We start from the raw sequence: 16,125 nt of genomic DNA on the forward strand, positions 1-16,125 counted from the left end.
GTTCATAAACCTTTACAAACATATAGCATTGTCAGCACAAGACAATTTGAATTGCTCAGAGCTGTCACACGTCTGCATTTGTTCAACAAAACTGTATGAGTAGTATTGAGTGTGCCTATTCCAAGCTACAGTTTTTGAAAGGCTTACTCTGTGTCCATTCACTAAAAATGATACTGTCTTAGTAAGAAGTTGTGTTTAATATATTTGGTTGTAATTTACAAGAAAAGAAATCAGACCATTTGCTTCCAAATTCTGACACTGTGGGAATGCTGTCAGGAAAGATCTACATTAACCAGCTCACCAGAAATAAGATTTAGATAGAAGAGTCCCTCACAAATCACCATATATGATTTTCATCTTGCTTGTGTCCCCTTTTTATTCCAGTTTTCTAGCTTTCAATTGATGTGGACCAGCTGATTTTTGGGACAGTTTTTCCCAGCAATACAAAACCATGGGTATGCTAGCCTCAACTCTATTTTCTATCAATATAACATTAACATTGAAAGGTACACTTTAAAGCTGTCTTATCCTCCAGCTTCCTCAGGCCTGCTGCAGTTCCTCCCAGCGCCATCGGCTTTTCATAGTTGCCGCTTGCACATTTCCCAGAGGGTCTGTGAGTGCCCAGGGTTGCCCAGGCTGGGGCGGCTTGAGAGGCAAGTCCGTCATTGGTAGCGTCTGGCTTCTGGTCACAGAAGTACATGGTTAACCCCTCATTTTGAATCTTCTCAGCTCAACCAAATTGAGAACCCTTTTGATTGGATTTTTGATTTGATGCCTTTTAGGACATGGTAGGGGACACTTGACATTTTTGCAGCAGAGATGTTGCCCATATGACTTCAAAGCTCCAGCAGATCAAGAGGGTGGTACAATTTACATGACTTCGGGGTTGCAAAATCCTGATGGGATCCTTTCAGCCAGACTCTCTCCAGCTAGCTGTAAGCATTTCTGAAGATAAATGCTACAATTTTCAAAGGAGCTTAAGGGAATAGGTGCCTGATCTCCTTGAATTCCTTAGAAAATCCCATTTAAAAGCTTTTATAGCATTAAAATATAATGTGTCTTGTTTTTTTTTTTTTTTTTTTTTTTTGAGAAAAAGAAAAGGCTTTGTTTACCGAAAATAAACTTCAAAGGTGTGTAGTGTTTTATATTTTTATCTTGTTCTTAATAGTCATGCATTCTGCAGCTCTTTATTAAGTATAACTATTGATTTTAAGAAGCATTTGTGGAGGCACAGGGTGAATAGATTGAGCAGATAATCCTATTATATTCAATCAGATTGCAGGAGTTACTGTAATTTTGTCCTCTGTGAGGGAAGGTGTAAGTCTTTTGTATACATGCATGTACATCTGAGTGTAAAGCAACATGCAGTAATTAGATAAAGTCAACAATAATTAAAAAACGGAGCTTTTTACTAATCATTTCTTGAGCTATCTCCAAGGCTTTTGGTGTTTTGGTGATCATTTGTGAGGAAATTGAAAAGACCTGAACCTTTAAAACTTTGAAAAACACAGACCTATGTACTTTAAAAAGTAAATAAATCAATAGATAAATACAAAACTTATAATTCTAAGGAAATTACTATGCAGATCTATCATTCTTGCCACAGGGTAACTAATTATGATGTGATAAAGCTTAATTCATACTAGATCTTTTATACTTACTCTGTACTGCCTGGGATCAAGGAATTCTTGCAGCAATGAATATTTCTGGCCTTGACTTATTTTTTTTCAGGAATGTCTTGTTTTCAGTCTGCTGTATGGACTCACTTCACTATCGTATGTTTATTTGTAAATTTTACTAGTATTTTTTATATAAAAGCCAAAAATCAGTGCAACAAACCCCAGAAGTATTTGAGGAAAATGAGAGAGCGTGCTTAAATTACTGATGTTGAACGTTACCTTGTTTTCAGATTAGTTCTGTTGAATAAATCTCAACAGGAAGGGAAAAGATACTAAGCATTCTGAAGTCAGGATCTGATCTGTAATGATAAATTACAGACTAGTAACCATTTGCATTTTTTTTTTCATGACTAACACATCAGGAAAAAAAACCTAAAGTGTGAGAAATAAGAAATATCATACGTCTATGAAAATTCTGTCACAACTTTTGAATTCCTCCTATTCTCCCTTTTTTTTTCCCCATATCCAGTGATTTAGTTTGGATCCAGCAGAGCACGATGGATTTTGCTACCAGCAGCTTGGACGCGGTGTAAATTATTTAGAGACAAATCTTGAAATGTCCTGTAGATTAAGACGAGACACAGCTTAGGTAAATGACAAAAATCTGTTAAAATGTAATCTGAATACAACATTTATAAATTGAAGTATATTTTGTAGTGTTTTAATTTGTTTCAGTTTAATTTCCGTTTATTTGCCCATGGTACATATTTCAGATTTCACCAAATTATTTAGTTTAGCTAGTGATGTACATTTTATTATCCAGAAGTGAAAACCTGAAAGACAAGAACAATCAAAGAGCAGAAAAACATTTGTTTCAAGTGATAGACCAAAGGAATGATGATTCATAACAGGAACTGTAAGTGTTGATTTTCCAAATCAGATGGGAACAATTGATTATGCTACTGTGCTTTTGAAACAAAAAGATGTAATGAGTGTAAGCAAGGTCTAATTCTTCTTGATGTTGTCTCAGAATAATTTCTCTACTTTAAACTGGAAAAGAGATAATATATCCCACACTGAGTTAACAAGCCTTTACTGTAGGTGTTTTTGTTATTACTATTACTTTAAAGGGAGGCAGTTATAGCAAGTATAAAACCTTTTTTACATTTCACTGATTACATTTTCAGTAACAGGTCATGACCAAATTAATGACTTCTTTAGAGAGCGTTCATTAAAAATGGTCTTTGTTATTCTTTCTCTAAGGCTTTCCAAGTTTGTGTAAATAATGATTACAGCTCACAACCTGATACTCTGCACACATTGAGTAACACCTTCCCACAGTGATGCAGTGGGATTGCTTATGTTATATAGTGGGAGTTAGAAAACACACTATGGGCTTCATATGAGCCTGAACTGATGTGAAAACTCAGCAGAAAGTACTTACAGTCTTTAAAGCAATTATTCCATCAACCCATCCTCATACTTCTAGAAAATGAATACTTTAGATTACTTGTGACTGTAAACTTGTGTCCAGACCTGTATGTTGAAGGCGTGCTGGCTCTGTTCCCCATGCTCATCTTTTCTGCCCACGTTTTTTGAACCTACTTATTCTTTTTGCTTTCTCAATTTATTGCTGTCATGAGATTATGGTTTGTTTGAAGAATTTATTTTAATTTTTTTTTTGTGGGGGGGTAATATTCTGCTTCATAACTTCAATGAATGTCTCGTGTTTCATGACATGGAAAATTCTTGCTTTTCACAGTGTTAGAAGAGGCATTAGATCAGACATTTGAGGAGCTTCAAGGGCTTCAGATAGGCTTCTTGAGTTCAAGCAGATCCCCAATCTGGAGTTCCAGGCATCTGCGGTGGTCCTGCTGCATATTAGCAAGGTATTATCTCAAGTTCATCAAAACTTTTTTTTAAAAAAGTGTGTTACAAAATGGTATCCAGATGAGATTATTTAGCATTACAAGTCCTTATGCAGCTTTTAGGAGAATCACTTATTTGCTAAATAGAGTGCAACAGCTCCTTGGGAGCCATTCCAGTCTATCAGGTAAATCTGTAATTAGTATCCAGTTGATCTGAAGCATGGTGCTGTCATTATAGTGATATAGACATACACATTATAAAACATTACTGCCTGGGCACAGTAGGCAATTCACAGACACTAATAACTCAGGCATTTTATTTTTTTAAAGCCTAGTGATTTTTGTTTCAGAGATTTTTGTTTTGCTTAAAAAACCCTCATAATTGCTACATAATTTTTAATTTTTAGTTAAGCATAAAACAGATGAGAAATAATTTTTGCTGTGATTTCTACATTTTGAAAATAGTCTGTTAGATTTTTTTTCCAAAAAAACAGGAGGCTTTTTGTTTGTTTTTTAAGGAAATAGGTTGTGTGGTTACATTAAAATGCTAGCAACAGAAAAAAAGGAGGAAGACCAACAGTTGCTTTTGTGAAAAAAAAAGTCTATTTAGTGTAGCTGAGTGGAATCCCACTTGATTTTGTTTGAATTTCATAATTTAGTTCTTGATATGGGAGAGGCTCATGCCCTTTTACAGTAAATGGAGGTCCCATATTTTGGTGTAAAGGTTTAAAATATGTAGCAATGACTAAAACAGAAGGAAATAAAATAATGTTTCAACTTGTATTAACTATACTTCCATCATATGCAATAAAATTTAGTAATTAAACTAGAGGTGGATTTGGCTGTAAAAATGAAATTCAGGCATAAGAATGCTATGACATTTCTATAGAAAAGAACAGATGCATAAATTTTGGGTAACCTCCCCACCCAATTACCAATTTATTATATTTGCAAGTCATTCAATCTTCTTTGGAATAGTTTCATTATTAACTAAGCATCTCTTTTTCTTTTTCATACATTGACTAGAGTTTTGGGATATGAAAAGCAAAGCTCAGAGGACCAATGTGTGTTGTCTGATGCTTAGAAAATGGATACTGTCTACAGACGCAAATACAGGAAAATGGGTCTCTTGTCAACTTTTCCATGGACTCGATAAAACACAGTGCAAGCATAAGACAGATTTCTTAATGGGCCAACATCAGTAGTAAACTATTCTCATTTGTGTGTCATTTTTGAAAGGAACAATGTGAACAGAGTTGAATACTACATTGAGCATTTCAATCTGATACATTTTCAAACACAAGTACAAAAGCTGTGAAGCATTACATACACACAAGGTTGATTGATTTTGATTTATAGTCATAGTTAATAGGAAAATTTGTCTTAAAAATAAGCCAAATCAGGTATGCTAGTATACCCAGTATAAGTAAAATCAAAAATGTGAGTGCTTATTGAACAAGACATCAAGACCAGTCTTGTGACTAATGCAATAGACTACAACTGAAAAAAAAAAAAAAGATAAATGCTCATTTTTCAGTTTATTTTCAGGATAGAGGATAATAGTGGCAAGAGAATAACTCTAAATTCCAGTTATGAAATATTTTGAAACAAATTGAAACAAATTTGGGTCAGCCAAGCTCTGGTCCTTTCAGTAAAAAAAAGAAAATTAAAACTGAAGCATTAGAGGACATCTTCTACTTCACTCTCTGGCTTTTTCACCAGTCCTTTATATGGCTGAGGGAAAACTGTATAACCTCCTTTTGTTGTTTACTAGCTAATCCTTTGGATTAATTCGTCACCCACATCTGTTCCAGGTGGGTGTTTGTTCAGAAACTTTAATTTTCATCATAGATTTAACTTTGGCCTAAAGGAAACTTGGACAGTTTGCTAAACTCTGTTGTGCACAAATATCCAGTGTAATGACAGTCAGCAAATGATGGAGGAGACCAGAAACTGGTGATCAGAATATTCAAAACATTCACAGAGAATAAAAATTACATTTCATGTTGTAAACACGTTGCCTGGTAACACTGGAATTAAGACCTTATCCAATAGTTTAGTAGCACGTTTAAGGTAGGAAATTCTTATTATTTGAATGTCACAGACTCTATTGACAGGCTGTCTGTTGAACAGTGCCTGTTTTAATTTTAGAATACTGCAAATGATAAAAATAATGTTCCAAATCTAGTAAGGACTTAAAATTCATATCAGTGATATTAACAATTAGTAAACAAGCCTGGGCTACAGTATCATCCTTTAAGAAGCACAGACTGATGATCTAATTCGCAAAACTGTTTTGCCACTATAAAAAATAAAAAGTATGACAATCAAAAAGTGTAGTAAAAGATGAAAAATATTTTTTATATATACATAATTTGATGTAGATAATGATGCTTTTACTCAGTTTAAGGAAGGACATATCCTGAATTAATCTGGGACTATTTGTTATGATGCATACAAAAAGTATGTGTTAGAAAACGGTTAGTTTAGTGAGAGGCTTATTTGTAATTATTGCTCCAACTCCACTAAGATTTCCAAGTGTTCTGTTGTTTCTCTTAACCTGCCTCCTTCTGCCTGCCTCCAGACAGAATGATGGAATCATAGAATGGCTTAGGTTAGAAGGGACCTTAAAGGCCGTCCAGTTTCAACCCCCCTGCCATGTGCAGGGATGCATATCATTAGATCAGGGTGCCCAGGGCCCCATCCAACCTGGCCTTAAACACTTCCAGGGATGGGGCATCCACAGTCTCTCTGGACAGCCTGTTCCAGTGCCTCACCACCCTCTGTGTGAAGAATTTCTTCCTAACATATATTTAAATTTCATCGTGTTTAGTTTTAAACCATTCCCCCTTGTTCTATCAATATCACAGGTCATCCACCTCATATTCTTACACCAGAAAGCAAACTGAAGATGAGTTTGCATGCTCATGTGGTGATACTTTTTCAAGAATTTAAGGTAATTTTATTGATTTAATTGTGTTGGTATTATCTGAGTGCTGCATTTTTTGCCATCTTCTAAAAAACATCCAAGATTTGTATTCACAGGCACAATAACAGAAGCATATATCAGCATATCACCCTTCATATATATATTAATTTCTCAAAGATGTCTCAAATGTTGCGGTCTAAAAATCTTTTTGCATTTGCCTGTGCATTTGCCATCACTCATTTTGTTGACTTCATTGTTCATTGTGTGAAAAAAGTTTAGTACTTTTATTTTTTCCCATGAAGTAGAGATTTTTAAGATAACTGTCACTTCAGTGCTTCAGCAATAAGTAAAGCCTCAAGTCAGGATAAAAAGGAAGTATTGCCACACCATTTCAGCTGTCTATTATATTAAAAGGATATACGTGTTTTTCCGTTTCACTTTTAACACTTGCATATTTGAGGACCAGGCAAGAGATCTAAGTGTAGCATACGGAATCTGTTAATCAGAAAGCAAATTTGCTCATATTAAAATCTCTCCAAGATAGAAAGCAATTTTGAAATACTGTGATTTTCTTTTAGCTAATTTTTGACATCACAGTTTTTGCTTTTCTTTTCCTTCTACCTAGCTATTGTTCGGGGGGAGTTGGTCAATTTTCTGTTGAAGGAGAAACTAATGACATCAAGTCAGTGCATTTTCTCAGTTTAAACTGTTTCAGTTTTTACAGTGCACAAGCAGAAGTACTTATAAATAGCCTGCAGTCAATCTTGTTTTTTAATATACCATCCCAGACATCAGCACTATGTTTCTAGAAGGCACTGTGCTGTAAGAGCCCACTGGAGTTAGAGAGCATACTGTTAACTTGCCTATTGCAAGGGCATCACAAAATTATCAATACATCTTTCTTCAAAGCTAGGCCACAGCTTTATCAGGTGATAGCTAACACCTTTTCTCAGTGCTGTACATTCACCTAGATGAAGAATAATGGTCCAGATCAGATGTACAAATCAGCCAGAATATGTGGTATGAACTTTACACTTGCTTTGTTTCACCCTTAGGACAGATGATACTCGCCTGTTAGTGTTCCACAAGATAACATATTATTTGGGTTGAAGGGTTATGTTTTGATTATATAAATGGTTGATGCTGTGATTGCACTGTGAAAGCCCCAGCAGCTGGGTAAAATATGCCCCGGAGTAAGCAGGTCACCTTGCCCTTATACCTGTGTCTTTTGGAAAAGGATATATGTTCTGTCAGGAGAACTTTTGTAGCCTGCAATTCTGGAAGCTGCTTTTCCTCCTCCATCAGAATTACTGTTTTCTGAAATGAAGACTATGGTGGTTTGGACTCTCTCTCGGGGAAGGCTAGGGGAGTGTCTGGATAAGACCAAAATGATGGCAGTCTTCAGCAAAGACTGGCCATATGGGAGTAACAGAGGTGAAATCACAGACCTAGATGATATGAGGGCAGTGATGGATATCATTAGGGTAATCAGCAAGGACTTTCAGGCTCGTGGGAATTGCTTGTGAATGTATGCTGGAGAACAGAACATTGAACAATTAGTGTTTGAAGCTGAAGGCACTACAAAACTCCAGATTAAATGATCAGGCTACGTTCATGTAATTGTTTTGTGTGTTGCTTTCTAAAGGTACAGATGATTCCAAGCTACAAAGACTCCTGAGACTTTGCAAGTGAGAAAAGCTGTTTAGTAAGCTAGTGAGAGGTTAGATTTTCATTTCCCAGAGCTAGATATGGGAGAATAGTTCTAAACAGGTCTTACTTATTTTGGAAAAAATCCTTTGAGGCAGTTTGAACCTTGTTGTTATCATTTGTGCGTGATTTTTATTGAATAATTATTCTTTCATAAAATCTTTATTTTTTCTGCTTAATTATTACAGAAATTCTGTTCAAGTTTGTATTCTGTGGATCTAATTCAAGATTATAGGTTGTGGTAGAATTATAACAGGGATATATTTGTGCCACTATGACCAATGTTTCTGTCTCTCTTTCTAGTTCTCAGGCTAGGAACCCTGAATCTATAATTAAATGTTATTTATCTAGCCCTTCCTTTGAGAGCTGTTTCAGAGAACAAATATGTGAACAGACTGGTAAAAGGAATTTTCAATCTTTACTTTCAATTGATCAGACTTGAAATTGTTGCAACTTTTCATTTAGTCTTCTTCTCATTTCTTTACAATCAATCTGTACTCAAAGAACAGTTTATAAACTGAATACAAAGTAGGGATGTCCTATCAGCTCTGAACCAGAATTATATTTGGTGAGCCTCACAAACACTATTATGTGCAACATAGAAGCTTTATAGAATGCCTTCTGTGAAAATAGATCAGATACCTTGCTGATAGGTTCCTTTAAAATAAGTTAGACAACTGGAGAGGATAGATAGCTAACATACCCCATCTTAGAGAGAGTTAATTTCCTTTATTAACTATGTTTCACCTAAAAATATATACTGCTTCAAATATATTACATTTGTTAGATTTAGACTGATTATTTTTAGAAGTTAAAGCAGGATGCATGGGATATATATGCATCCTAGAAGGGAAAACATGATTATTTGATTTTTGAAATAGTTGTGGAATGCTACTGTTACTGTTACTCTAAACAGATAAGAAACTCCTCGTGTTTGAGGCCTTTCCCCAAAAGACCAACTAGCTGCAGAATTGGCAAGAATTCCTTGTGGCCTGCAGATACTGAGAAAAAAGTAGAAGTTAAATACCTGGCTTCCTCTACATATATCTGAATAATAAGAAACTGAGACAAAATGTAACTTTCACTCCCCTCTGGATTACTGTGTCCTTTTTGACCCCTCAGAAAGATAGGGACTTACTGGAGTCCATTTGGCTGAGAACCATGAAGATAGCAAAGGAGCTGGAGCACTGTGGAGCAGGAGAGACGGAGACCTACATTTCTCCAGTCTCAGAAGTCCAGTGCTGGGGGGATCTAATTGCTGACTTCAATTACCTAATGGGAGGTTATAGAGTAGGTAGAGCCAGTCTTCTCAGAGATGCCCAGCAGAAGGATTAGGGCCAAAAGACACAAGATGCAGGAAGGACAATTCCAACTGGATATACTGAAAAAGATTTTTCATGGTGAGGACAGTCGAACACTAGCACAGGTTGCTCCAAGATATTGTGAAATGTCCATCCATTGAGGTAATCAAACAAGATCCTGAACAATTTGATCCAACTCTTAAGTTGACCTTGCTGTGAGCAGGGGTTGGACAGGATAAAGTCCAGAGATTCCTTCCAGTCTAAATTATTTTATTGATTTCATCTGTGGGTTTCTTAGTACATAGATAGGGGATGTAAGACAGAGCTTTGGAGGCTACCCAAATGAAAAGGACAAAATATACTAAGAGAAAAAAGAATGCCAAAATAAAAGAAAGAAATCTGTGTACCCTTTGGAAAAAAAAATCACACACAGTAATTCTGTCTTGAGTTGTGAGTTATTGTTTGCAGATAATAAATGTTCTTTAATAGCTTCATACAAAGCAGGACAGCTGAAAGTATATTAATTTTGCCTCAATATGAGATACCAACTGTTCTAAAAGTTGTAATGTTCCTTAAATATTACAGCATGCAAAAAAAAAAAGGTCAGAACAAGCTAACAAACAAACAAACAAAAAACCCTTGTGTTTCTCAAAACAAATTAACATTTTCAAATGCCTTACAGTAGTGATTCCTATGGAGGCATGGATGATGACAAGATGTTGGCAAAAATTTTGTCTCTAGCTGTTTCTGTAACTGCATAAGCTGTTTCATGAAGAAATCCTGCAGATTTGTAAAAACATTTAAAACAGGGAGGGTATTGTACAGCTACGCAGGTTGCTAGGGCCATGTATGAGGAGAAGAGGACTCAAGGTCTCCCCAAAGACACAGGAGATCTAAGGCACCGTGAGGAGCGGGGAGTGCAGAATATAACAGCAGGTATCAGAGAATGGTCTATAGGCTGGAGGGAAAAGCACTTCTAGATATTGGAGTTTTTATGGATTTGTGTCCTGGTTTCCTCATGTACTAGTGTATTGGGACAAGAACATTGAAGTTATGTAGTTACAGGTTTTTTAATGCTATTATTTTTGAGTAAGCTGTTTACAAACAGTTGTAGAAGTTGAAATATTTATAACCATATGTCATCTAGCTAGATGTAATGCACCAACATGATGTTGAACCTTCTTTGCCCACCTTATTCCTGCTATCCCAAGTTACACATTCAGAAGTTAATGTAATCCAGATAACAGAAGTCTGATTACTCAATATATCCCTACTTTTTAAACATACTATTAACATGGTAAGTGCATGTCCTGAATATATATGTTTTGCAATATCCTGCCCATAAAATTGTTCATGCTTATAGCAATAGAAGGCTCCAAAACTTTTTTAGGAAAAAAAAATAATCATCTGCCTTGTGTTCACTTGTTGGAGACTTATGTGAATACTGCGGATGAAGTTACAGATGTGCATTTGGAAGGCTTTTTTGTCTGAATTTTTACTGAAGTTCTGTAACGTGAAACTGCCAGGTTACACAGCTTCATGTGATAAATATAATTTAAATGTAAGGATGAAAATGTTATGTTGCTTTTGTTTTATTTCTGGTGAGTATGCATTCCAAGTATAAATATGGACAGGAGGACTTCCAACTAGTCTTATATTAAAGGTAGCAAATAAAAAAGCTAGTCAAACCAATAGAATGATTTATTAATTCTAAGAGAGTTAAAAAATGAAATAGTCTGTAGTAATGACTTGTATTGGAATTTGGAATTAAATATTGAAATTTACTTTTTTTTTATGGTGAGTAATAAAAAGTAAGATGTAAATAGGTGATCTCCTGAATTTTCTGTCTTTGTTTCTCAATGCACAGAAAGAAGGTGAAATAGTTTTTTTCAAGGAATGTTATGAGCAAATGCACCATAGGAGGAAAAAAAGAATCAGATGAAAAATGTATCAAATTTTCTTCTCTAGAGTAAAACTCTTTGAAGTAACCTTCAAATACTTGTCCAATTTTATTGCTCCCCCTGTTGCTCCCTTTGGCTTCTTCAATATACTCATACTTTTATACAGATTGTGTTTCACTCCTAATCTATGAAAGCTGGGGGGGGGACAGAGGTGATAGGAATAATGGTGTAAGTTGCACATCACATACTGTAGCTCTTTCATCTTGCATCTTCTTTCATCTTTCCTCAGTTTCAAACCTCTTGTCATGTAGGTTACATCATCCCCCACTAATAGGCTACACTTACCAAAGCTATAGGAATGTATGAATTACGTTAACTTATACCTACCTGTCAAAATACTTTTCTACTGTGCACCTCCTTTCTCTCCATCTGCTAGAAAAGATTTATTTTTTTTTAATATCCTGTGAGAAAAGGCTACTGACAGAATATACAGAACAATCTCATTACCTACTTCTTGGATCCCTGATCATTTTCTGGGTTGTTGAGACTTTTTTGTACATTGTTTAAATCTGAGCAGCTTACCTATTTTTGGAACTCAAACGCACTTTCGTTAAGCCACGTGTATGTATTGACCAGGGTCTTTCTCCTGTTTGCTGTGTTTCTGATCTCTGTCTGTTGTGTAGTAACTGTAGGAGCAAGGGATAGAAGAAAGTTTAAACTATAGCTTTTATAAATGACTTCATGCCCTGAAGTTTATATTATCTTTGTTTTGCCCTTACTCTGTAAAGGCTACAAGACATTTTGGGGAATTCTTTGTGTTTTCCTCTTTTAGTTCTTAAAAGGGTGGAAATGGAAGAAGAAATTACAACAATGTAAGACACTTAAATACATGTGAGTAATGGCACAAGCACTTAACACTTGTTAAGTCAGATTTTTCTTTGAAGCGTCAAAAATTACTAAATTTTCATGGGAAGCTTGTGTGCTTCACACTGTGCTTCATCATTTTATTGGCAGCCCTTGACTTCCATTCCTAAGACCATAATGCCAAAACCACATACCAATGTAGAATAATGCTTCGTCAAAATGATATTATATAAAAACAATGGTGTGGTTTAACCCAATAATATTTGCTATTGTTTGGATGTCAAAACAGTGAATAATTTCTACAAGGCATAACTATATGAATGGCAGCCTTAACTTCTCACAAACCTTCATGAAACTAAGGGTTTGGGAGTGCATTTTGAATACATGGTCAAAAATTGGCCTTCTGACCAATGAATTTTGCTCCAGTAACCTATAAAGCTATCCTGAACCTACCCTTTGTGCATCTTGTAGAAATCCACACTTGGGTTATATTCCATAATACGAGGCAAGGCCAGCAGTTCTTAGTGGTGTACACAGCTGTGACAGAAAGCCATGTCAAACATCACTAGGATTTTCTAGGTCAGACTGTTTTACTGTGTAATAACATCTTGTAGTGTAATAGTGCCATGTTTGCATAAAAGTTCTTCCACAGTCCTTCCACAGAACTGCTCCACAGAAGCATTATGAGAACTTTCTATTATATGAGCACACATCAATTCCAATATTAGCTTGAATTTAGCAGTAATCAATAGTTCTAAATTTAATAGATGCAAATGTGTAGCATCTCATAGCATTTTGTTCAGAGTGTATATGCTGGACAGTATATCAGAATAAACAGTAGAATTTATTTTGATTACATTGTTAATACGTTGTAACATGGTAAATTTTTGTGTGGATTTTCAAAAAAATTATTTTCAAAAATTTTGTTTAAATATATCATTAAATATATAAAGATCACTACTTCTAACTATTTGATAATAGTGGCTTGCTGATGCAGTTGCATTTCCATTTATGTAAATTAGTGGCACTGACAGGTAATGACAATGAAAAAAACATGAAGGTGTCAAATTCCAGCACCCTTGTGGCCAGTATTTTTCAGTTCCCAGGTACAATACTATGCAGCACAAGTAAATTTTTCAAAATCTGTTCCATTATAATGCTATTGTTACTGTGGCCACCTGTTGAGTAGTCTACACAGTGTCATGAAGTTCAGATGAAAGCAAATATTATAAATGAATATGCATTATATTCCCAAACATTGTTTTCATCTGTACAAGAGTCAGAAGGGGTTGACAATACCTTACTCTTGGAGTTTTATTCAATGGACATTTGTGGATTGTTTCATTGGAATCAAGACCTTGGAGAAATTGCCATGCACAGTAATGGCTTGAAGTTAGAAATCTGTTGTTAATTGTTGTAATAATACATTTACACATGAAAAAATAAAATACACAATTAAAGCTCTTAAAATAAAATACACAATTAAATAAAAAAATTTAAAATAAAATACACAATTAAAGCTCTTACAGTTCTTAAAAGAAAAGCTTAATCAGTACTTACCAAGACTAGCATTTATATTCTTTTTAGAAGCTGGGATATATCAATATATATTATATTTTATATATATATATATATATATATATATATATATTATATATATATATTATAATATATAGCTGGGATATATCAAATACTTATTTGAACTATAAAATTCTAGGTTACTGTATAGAAGAAATAGGTTTCCCCTGTGAAGTTTCCTCCTCTCCTCTAGCTATGCTAGATAAGATCAATACATATTCCACTGAGAAGTGAGAGGGTGCATCTCCAGTGGCAGCTTTTCTGATCTCAGTGCAGGTTCTTGTACTATGGATAATAAACAGAAGACAAGTTGGCTCCTTAAACACCTTTGTAAGACTGCAGCAAAGGCATCATTCATCTGTAAGAGATTAATGAGAGACCTTCATTTGCCAGCCCTCCTACGAGCACCTTATGCTTGCTGACATCTGATATTTCCCGTGGTAGCTGGAGTTAACACATTTCCAACTCAGTGCCACATTGGAGCCTTTATCACCTCATCAGCAGCTCGGCTTGTGTTGGCTCTACACAAGGGACAGGTCATAGGCCACCCTTTGGTGGTCAGTGCTAGCCCAGTCCCCACATGGTGCAAATGAGGCTGCTGAGCTGCCAGCTTGCGCTGATTTTTTTATTCTTATTTTTTCTGTGCATGCAACCAGAATGCCTGAAGGTAATTCCTGTTGTTCAGTCAGTCTGTTAGACAGATGCATTATTTTCCAATCTGTGACTTCACAGGTCTGCAAAACGCGTTGGACATATATGACATTGCATAAAAATTATTTTATTTAGTACAAACATAAAACGTGAGAATATTGCCTAGAGAATAAATGTCCTGCTAAGGGAAAGAAAAAGAGAAAACCTTTCATCTTGTAAAGCTTACCAAAATCTTGTTTGTAGCAAACAGAGAAACAAACACTTCTTTCCACACAGGCAGGGCTGTTCCTTGTTCTTTATATTATCTAATACTGAATTAAAAAAAAAAAAAGTCATCAGAAAAACCTATTACCAAAATCATTGCTATAAGATAGGTTAGAGGAGGTACTTAGAACAGATGATACATAGTACATTGTATGGTGTGATACGTAAGATCCTTTTAAGAATCGATAATAAATTAGAGTGACAAGTTGAATATAGGCCACCCTTACCAATTAAAGTTTTATGTATTTGTTGTCAGGTTTTGTTATTCCAACAACTTTGATATTTGTTAGTCTGTGCTAAGGCAAAGGAACACTTTATGAATTCATGAGGGGCTTTGTTGAATTCTTTTCAGATAAAGTATATTGATTTTCATCTGGACTAGAATTCTGATATTACATCTGTATCATAATAGCTTTGCCTAATAGGTGTGTATCTGTTAATTGCTTTATTTTGGGTCTATACATCAGAATGAATGCTTTGTCAGTGATTAAGATTTTATACCCGTACATTTACAAGCCCAAACACTCCCCACCATGCCATCCCATTTGTCCTTAAGTACCTTTTAACTAACACTTCCGGATGAGCTGACGGATTATGACCTTAAACCCTGTCCTCCTAAATATATCTGCATATTCAGGGGGCTGGAGCACCTCTCCTATAAAGACAGGCTGAGAGAGTTGGGGTTGTTAAGCCTGAAGAAGAGAAGGATCTGGGGAGACCTTATAGCTGCCTTCCAGTACCTAAAAGGGGCTACAGGAAAGATGGGGAAAGACTTTCAGAGTGTGTAGCAATAGGACAAGGGTTAATGCCATTAAGCTAAACGAGGGTAGATTTAGATGGGACATTAGGAAGAAATTATTTACTATGAAGGTGGTGAGGCACTAGAACGGGCTACCCAGAGAAGCTGTGGGTGCCCCTTCCCTGGCAGCATTCAAGGCCTGGTTGGATGGGGCTTTGGGCAACCTGGTATAGTGGAAGGTGTCCCTGCCCATCGCAGCAGGTTGGACTAGATGATCTTTAAAGTCCCTTCCAACTCACACCATTCTATGATTCTATGAAATATTCAGAAAGTTAGCATTGCATCTAAAGGGCCTAAATTCACCTTCTGTGTTCACTACAGCGGGAAATTCTTTATTTAAAACAGTAAACTTCCTGTTAAGTGTATGTAAGTGGCTGAATTACTAGCAGGTCAGGTAGAACAAAATCTCACATGTATTTTCTCCCAGGCAATTCTTGTGTCATACCCACTGGACTTTTGGACTCCCTCCTAAAGGGAATGTATGGTATTGAAACTTTCTTTTGTTTCATGCTTGGTATTATTGTGGGATAAAAACAAGTGGCCCGAAGCTAATTTTAAGGAAGCATAAGCATATGCTGTTGTTCATTTTCAAATATATCTTCTTTTCTTGGAGTTGTAATGATTCACATTGTGCTTATTTATTT

This window comes from Cygnus olor, chromosome 15, assembly GCF_009769625.2.
Source record: "Cygnus olor isolate bCygOlo1 chromosome 15, bCygOlo1.pri.v2, whole genome shotgun sequence".
Classification (NCBI taxonomy): Eukaryota; Metazoa; Chordata; class Aves; order Anseriformes; family Anatidae; genus Cygnus; species Cygnus olor.